Consider the following 8,290-nt stretch of genomic DNA (forward strand, 5'->3'; position numbering starts at 1 on the left):
TGAAGGCCAATGACGGCAGTGTTGGCATGTCGGGAGCCAGTCAGATGGCAAGATGGAAACAGGTGCACTCCCTTGTGGGGTGCGGGCCCAGGGACACCGGCCCTTTGTTACGAGATGCGGAAAATGTGGATTCTTATGTGACACGCTCCAGTTCAAATCATTTACGGCCACCGTGTGGGCCAAATGAAATAAAGCCATTCGTGGGCTGGGCACAGCGAGGAGCCAGCCAGCTGGTGACCCCGGTCCTAAGGAGTGGGCTTTAATTCCAAGTGGCCTCTAACTGGCCGGCTGCTCAGCTTGGGTGGCGGGGCCAACTTTGACTTCGTCCCTCCCGCCACTGAACTTCTTCCTACGTTCTCTTCATCTGACCCCTCACACTTTTCCGATGTGGCCACGTGGCTTGCAAAGGGCTGGGGGCTGCTTTTCCTGGGTTATCTGTTCGTGTCCCTGCTGACCTCGGCTCGCTACATCCAAAGGGCCTCACGTCCAGGAGGCCTGAGGACAGACTTCCTGAAAACAATCATGTGGAGGGTGGAAGGAATGAGGAGGGGGCTCAGGCCATGGCTGAGGGAGCCTTGGGGTTTCACTTGGAGGACACTCTGTGTGCACGCACGTGTGTATGTGCGTGTGTGTGCCTGTGTATGTGTGTGTGCCGGTGTATGCAAGCATGCGTGTGCATGCCTGTGTGTGTATGTGCGTGTGTGTGCCTGTGTGTGTATGTGCGTGTGTGTGCCCGTGTGTGTATGTGCATGTGTGTGCCTGTGTGTGTGCATGCGTGCTTGTGTGTGCATGCGTGTGTGCGTGTGCCTGTGTTCGCCTGTGTGTGTGCGTGTGCCTGTGTGTGTGCGCGCGTGTGTGTGCCCGTGTGTGCGTGTGCGTGTGTGTGCCTGTGTGTGTGCGTGCATGCCTGTGTGTGCGTGCCTGTGTGTGCATGCGTGTGTGCATGTGCCTGTGTTCGCCTGTGTGTGTGTGCATGTGTGCATGACTGTGTGTGTATATGCACGTGTGCACGTGGAAGGGGAAGGCAGGCAGCTGAGAGTTACAACCCTCAAATGTCCAAAAGGAGAAGAGGTACCTTCTTCCCAGAACCCAAAACTAAGACTAAGGGTATGGAACATGCCGCTTTGTTCTAAATATTTTTTCCTTCTGAGCTAGCCCGGACTCTCACAGTTGCAAGTGACAGATGCTCAGCTCAAGTTGACCTAAGCAGTAAAGGGAGTTTATTGGTTTAGGTACTTACAGGGGAACGTGGACTTCAGGAATGGCTGGATATAAGTGCTCAATGGTATTAATGTTCTCTCTGTCTCCCTCGGTCCCTTCATCGCCCCGCTCTATTTTCCTCTTTTCTATCTTCAGTTTGGGGCACTTTCTCCTCTTGAGGTGATCACATGGATTTTGGTAGCCCTGGACGCTTTTCCTCTCAACCTTCCTCTCTTTCCTAATGGTTCCAGAGGTCCCAGAAGTGAATTTACCCATAAACCAATATCCCTGGGGTGCTTGGGGCAGGTGCCCACCCCTGGAACTAGTGGCAGTGAGCTAAGCCCCACCAAACTACTCGGGGTGAGAATAACCAAGACACCTTTACCAGAAGAAGGGGGCATGGTCGACAGATTGGCAGAAACCACAGGAATCCCCTACAACTATCAGGCCAGTGACGTGACATTACAGAAAACTTGGAAAAGGAAACACAAACATATTCACCTCTCACCTTACTATTGGACTTCAATGTGGGATAGTATATTTAAACTTTTTAAATGTTTATTTGTTTTTGAGAGACAGAGACAGAGAGCCAGCAGGGGAGGGCCAGAGAGAGAGGGAGACACAGAATCTGAAACAGGCTCCAGGCTCTGAGCTGTCAGCACAGAGCCTGATGCGGGGCTCGAACTCACGGACCGCAAGATCATGACCTGAGCCCAGGTCGCTCGAACTCACGGACTGCAAGATCATGACCTGAGCCCAGGTCAGGCGCTTAAAAAACTGAGCCACCCAGGCGCCCCAACGATGGATAATGTTTTAAATTAAATTCCGCCCACACTTTCTCCCTTTGTAGTGCGTTTTCAACTTACATATAAGCACAGTGACATACATAATTAACTTGATTGTGGCAATCGCTTCACAACATATACACGTATCACAACACCATGCTGTACACCTTAAATACACACAATTTTCTTTGTCAATTGTACCTCTGTGAAGGTGGAGGTGGTGGTGGAAAAAAACCCACAGTGATGTACGTTTGATGTCTCACTCTTTAAAATTTTTCTAAATTTATTTATTTTTTAAATTCCAGTACAGTTAACATACAGTGTTCCCTTAGTTTCGGATGTAGAATACAATGATTCAACAATTCTATACATTACTCAGTGCCCATGGCGGTAAGTGTGCTCTTAATCCCCCTTCACCTGTCTCCCCCTCCCCCCGGCCCCTCTGGCAACCATCATTTTGTTCTCTCTACTTCAGAGCCTGCTTCTTTGTTTGTTTCTTTTTTCCTTTGATCATTTGTTCTGTTTCTTAAATTCCACATATGAGTGAAATCACACGGTGTTTGTCTTTCTCTGACTGACATCTTGCCTTTTTTTTTAATCAAAACTTTTTTAAATGTTTATTTATTTTTGAGAGAGAGAGAGAAAGAGAGAGAACCAGGGAGGGGCAGAGGGACAGGGAGACACAGAATCCAAGGCAGGCTCCAGGCTCCGAGCTGTCAGCACAGAGCCCGACGCGGGGCTCGAACTCACCAACTGTGAGCTCATGACCTGAGCTGAAACCAAGAGTCAGATGCTTCACTGACTGAGCCACCCGGGCGCCCCACTTAATACTATTCTTAAAACTGGCTTTTTATTTTTTAAGTTTCCTTTTTTACGTAAACTACTTTAAAAAAGAAGTTTCCTACAATTACTTTGTAAAAGAAATCTGCGTCCCTCGCATTAACTCTAAGTAACTGTAGAAAAGATTACATACGTAACTATAAATGTAAAAGATGTTAGACTACACATTCAGAATTTAAAAGTAAGGCTTTAGGGGCGCCTGGGTGTCTCAGTCGGTTAAGCGTCTGACTTTGGCTCAGAAGTTTGTGGGTTCCAGCCCTGTGTGCTGACAGCTCGGAGCCTGGAGCCTGCGTCGGACTCTGGGTCTCCCTCTCTCTCTGCCCCTCCCCCACTCATGCTCTCTCTGTCTCTCAAAAGGGAACAAACATTAAAAAATTTTTTTTTAATATTAAAAAGAAATAAGACTTGGGCATCAAAACTGCCTCGTTGGAAAGGAAGGAGGCACTCTCCATTTTCTCGACACATCAAAGCCATAAACTTTCTTTTACTCGTGGTTGCATCTAACGCCCCTTGAGGTCGGCAGGGTGGAGGAGGCTGCTGGGACCTCAGGAAGCGGGGGTGAGGTCCTGTGAAACTCGTGGGCTTTGAAATCATACATTAGCAAACTGTCCAAGAGCCTGTTTGAGAGGGCCCCGGGAGCACAGGAGAGGGCTCGTCCTTTCGTGAGGCTGGAACTTTCTTTCCGCGCGTACCGACCGTGTGGTGCTGGGTTAGGGCCAAGGGTCTGATTTCTTGGCCCTGACCCTACCCAGCTGCCCCCCATCGTATGGTAGAGCTGTACCGTGTTCGGTCTAGAGTGTTAGGGCCCTGGCGGTCCCGGTCAGCCGCCGTGCTAGACTGGCCGCTCTGCCTGGGCACCGGCTCTGTGCCACACTGGTGTGAACTTGGAGACGTCACACGGCCTCCCTCATCACGTTGCCCTCTCTGGCACCTGGAAGTCAGGGGAGAGCCCCCCTCACAAGTCAGGTGTGCAGATGCAGGGCTATCCGGACTTCCACAGGAGCCGGGCCGCCCCGTGCGCCCTCTCCTCCCCACGCTCTCCCCACCCCACACCTGCTGTTTCATTTTTGGTGGATTATCGGAAGAACCCAGTCTCGAAGTTAATTCCTTAATGAATTGTAAATAACCAAGCCAGTATGGAAAATGCTAACGATCCCCCTTTGAAATTCTAGGCATGTCTGGTTCCAGTTTACAGGCAATTCTCTGAAGAGGTTAGGGGTTGTGGCCGTCACTGGCTTCTGGGAGGTGCTCTGCCCTGCACCGGCCAGCTGCAGTCCCGGCAGCCGGGGCTCGGAGAGCTCTGCTCAGGGCCTGGCAGGGGTCGGGTGTGCGTGTCCAGGTGGCAGAACCGCCAGGCTGGTCTGGTCCGGCAGATGGGCCAGCCCACCCTGCCTCTCCCGCACTCCGCACTCCCCTCGGTCTCCACCCACAATTTTGTCTGGGATGGCTTTGGTTTCGAGCCTGCCATTAATCGGTCTGAATGTGCGCAGGTCGTTTTCTTACTGCAAGCCTCAGTTTCCCTATCTGTGAAACGCATTCGAGCAGGGTTGTAATCGCAGCAGCAGAAGAGCTGGGCAGGTGACCCAAAGTGCTTAGAGCAAAGACTGGGCGGCGGCCCTTCTGAATTAAAAAAAAAAAAAAAAAAAAAAAAAAAATTTTTAAATGTTTATTTATTTTCGAGAGAGAGACAGAGCGTGAGTGGGGGAGAGGCAGAGAGCGAAGGAGACACAAGAATCCGAAGCAGGCTCCGGTCTCGGAGCTGTCAGCCCAGCCCCCTCGTCCTGCGGAATCTTTTAAAGAGAGATTGCGATTTTTTTTTTTTTTTAATGCGAAATCTCCCCACTTAAAAATATTGACAACCGGTTTTTAAAGATTTCAACGCTGCGTGGCTGTGGACCGGATGCTGCCCACAGCCCTCCAGTTTGAGACCCTGGCCCTGCAGCCCTGCCCATTAGAGGTCTCAGGACTCCTTCCAGAGCCAGGGGCCTCACTTAGGTCATTGATCTTCCGTCAATAGGGTTGATCGCAGGTAGGTGGTTTCTCCTCCCGTCTTCCTGAAGTCGGGTGTGGTCATGTGACTTCCTTTGGCCAATGAAATGGGGGCACATAGAACACATGGGCGGAAGCCGGGAGAGCCCGCACAAGCTTCACCAGGCTTATTTTGTTTCGTCTGCCACAGTGACTGGCATCGTTTCGGATGCCAGCTGCCCCACCTGCCGGGCTCCTGGAGGACGCCAGTGCAGAACAGAGCTCTCTGCTGCCTTGCAATGGACGGGGTGCACAGTGAGTGAGCGTTCACGTGTGCTTGTTAGGGAAGCATAACTTAGCTGACCCTGACCGTTACTAGTACCCGTTTACCCACAGTTATGGGGTTATGGGTCAGCCTTCCGGAGCCCAGAGAGACCGCTGAGTCACAGGAGCAGATGTTCCCTGCTGTGTCTGCAGTGTAAAGCACAGCATCGGGCACATAGTAGGCGCTCAGTAAATACTCGTTAAATGAGTGAATGCGTTGGCACATAGGAGGGTTTTAACCACCAGGGTGGGTGGCCCTGAGGCCCGAGAGAGGCTGCAATTAATTGTCGCGTGTGGTGGCGGTTGGCTGGGTCCCTGAACAGTCTTCCCTTGGTTACAAATGACGCCCAAAGTTCTAGGGGAGAATCAGGCCCTGATTGCAGATCTGACGTTCTCAAACCCGATGCTCTGGGAAAACCAGAAAGTTCCTGAATGTGGCTCGGGGGCAACTCTGGGCTTTGCAAGCCATGAGGCTTTGGGTAAGACCCCTCTGGCCTCTGCTTCCTCATCCCAAGTGAAACTCACTCTGGTGCTGCCTTCACCCCGTTTCTTCTGTACGTGTGTGTCACCGGAGTGGGGATTTACTTAATGCCTTCTGCTTTCTTGACCTTCATGCTTTATCTTCATCCGAAGCATTATTTCTAGTCCATATTGAAATAACTCACTTTCACATCATTCTGGAACCCTCTGTCTCCCTTTATGCCACGCTCAATCTCAGCGTTCTGCCAACACCACTTCAGAGACACGTCCTGTCCCTGCTCTCCTCCAGCCCCTCGGTCCCTGCCGCATCAGGTCCCCAACTGCAGCCACCCTGGCCTTCTTTCTGCAACACAAGCTGGCCAAGCCTGGTCCCGCTGTCCTGTCTTTGCACGAGTGTTCTCTCCAGCCATGCATGACAGCCGTTCCCAGATCTTCTCAGGGCGGGATCCTTAGTATTTTGGCCTCACAGTAAATGTCGTCTGGTCTCTATCTCATTGCCCTGTTTTATTTTCCTATTGCCTTTATTACTGCCTGCTATTTTCCTGTCCATTTACAGGTCAATTATCTCTTTCCACGAGATCGGGGTTTCTCACTATCGGCTATATTGACATTTGGGGCCAGATAATTCTGTGCTGTGGGAGACCGTCCTGTGCAGCAGACAACGTTTAGCAGCCTCCCTGGCCTTCACCCACGAGATGCCAGTCGTGACAACCAAAAATATTCCAGGCGAGGGGGTGGGCAACATCGCCCCCGTTTGTTGAGAATCACCGCTCGCGAACGTGAGCATCGTAAGGACGAGGCAGTTCCCTTCTATGCTCATCTCTGTGCGCCCAGCAACCTGCACGTGGCTCAGCAAGGAACAGTGGGGGCCGAACGCACAGGAGAGAGGATCACTAAAATCGGGATTTTGTGTCGCTCTCGAAGTCTTCTCTACGCCCTCCGAGTCCCGCAGGCTGCGTTTTGGGAAGCGCGGACGGAGCGGTGTCTGAGGCCATCCCTGGCTTCACCAAGAGCTGCCCCCTTCTCTGCCCCGGGGCAGGGGTGCCCGTCGGGGCCCGGCGAGCCCGGGAGGGGAGGCCCTCCTGCATCCCGGCCGGCTGTCAGCTTCTTAATGCAAAACTGAAGGAAAAGTTTGTAGCCACGACACGGTGCAATCCGAAGAAGATAAATCACAGTTACTTGCGGCCGGCTGACAGCAGTTTAAGCCGCCGCAATCATCGGGCTCCAAGGGAGAAGCTTCTTTTATCTTACTAAATGCAAAAAGTAGAGCTGAAATTGGCAATATCGCGGGCCCTCTCCACGGCCGGGCTTTTTACATAAATATCAGCAAGCAGTAAGTAAATTCTGTTGACGAAATGTAATAAAACAAAGACTGTTTCAAATATGACCATTCCCCGATGCATTCCGAGGCCTCGTCCCACTCACTTATTACTGGCTGCTGAGATTATAAGGTTTGCTTTTATCTGTCAGAAATCAATATTTCAAACATCGGATAAAAGAGGAAATTGAACTGGGAATAGGCTGAAGTGCTGTAAAAACTACAAAGCACAATTATCAAAAAGCACTTAAAGTGCTTAATAGGACAGACATATAAAAATGCTCAAATTAATGTCAGGGAGCCATAATGAGAACTTTTCCTATGCTTTTTCATCCCCGTGCAGTGTAATTTGAAGGCTGGCCAGTCCATCAATACGATTTTCAATTTCTACGATGCCCTGAGGACCCTGAGCTGGGCGTTTGGTAGAAATGAACCATTACATATGATTGGTTAATATTTCAGTTTATTGAAGATGCATTATTTTGTATGGAGTGTTTAAGTTGCCCAGGCTTTTAACCATTACAAACAGTTATGACAAAAATAGATCTTGGGATAAACAGCCTTCACAGTCATGCTTTTAATAAGCGCGGCTATAACTAGGAAATTGGATTTCTGGGAGCTGGGGGCTCGGAGGGCAAAGTCATGGGGACACATGGCATGAGGTGGGTGGGGGCCTGGAGTCTTCTCTGCACCCATAATACGTATGGGTAAGTTGCCGGGTGTGTCCTTTCTTATCCAGATATCGTGTGGTTATTTTATGGTTTTCCTCCTGAAAGAGCAGAACATTCCTCCCGTCTTGCGCCGATAAACCTAGTCGCCTTTTCCTAGAGACGAACCGCCTTATCTGGCATCATGCTAGGCCAGGGATCAGGAAACTTTGCTGGAAAGAGCCAGATAGTCACTATTTTAGGCTTTGCAAGTCAAGAGGCAACGTCAAGGGTGCTATGTAGGCACTTGCACGAGAATCATTAAAAATGTAAAAGCCATTCGTAGCCCGCGGGCTGGACAGAACCAGGTGGTGACCCGTGTTTGTTTGCGGATCCCTTTTCTAGGAGGAAGCGTGTGTTCACATAACTTTTATGAACGGCGTGCGACATTGTCAGGGCAGAAGCATAGGATAAAATGCACAGCCCCTTGGTCTGGCCTGTGAGGCCCCGTGACCTGTGACCTGTGACCTGCCCTGCCAGCCTCCCTCCCTTTGCTCCCACGCTCCCCTCCCCACGCCACCCTGCTCCAGACACATAGCTTTCTGTCTGCTGTTCCCCTTCTCCCAACTTTGACTCGCTCTTCCTTCTGCCTCTAATATTCTCTCCCCTACCTGCTCTGGGGTGCTGGGCTGCTTTGCAAACTTCAGATCTTGGTCCAGATGCCCCCC

General features: G+C 50.9%; 1 long non-coding RNA gene across 1 annotated transcript; it reads left to right on the forward strand.

The window, feature by feature from the left end:
• The first annotated feature begins 4,984 nt into the window (after window positions 1–4,984).
• LOC125915418 (uncharacterized) lies at window positions 4,985–6,984 on the forward strand. The gene is made up of 2 exons (XR_007455658.1): window positions 4,985–5,108; window positions 6,154–6,984. It is a non-coding gene; the product is annotated as an uncharacterized LOC125915418 (long non-coding RNA).
• The last annotated feature ends 1,306 nt before the right edge of the window (window positions 6,985–8,290 follow it).

Source organism: Panthera uncia, assembly GCF_023721935.1.
Source record: "Panthera uncia isolate 11264 chromosome E2 unlocalized genomic scaffold, Puncia_PCG_1.0 HiC_scaffold_19, whole genome shotgun sequence".
In the NCBI taxonomy this organism is placed as follows: domain Eukaryota; kingdom Metazoa; phylum Chordata; class Mammalia; order Carnivora; family Felidae; genus Panthera; species Panthera uncia.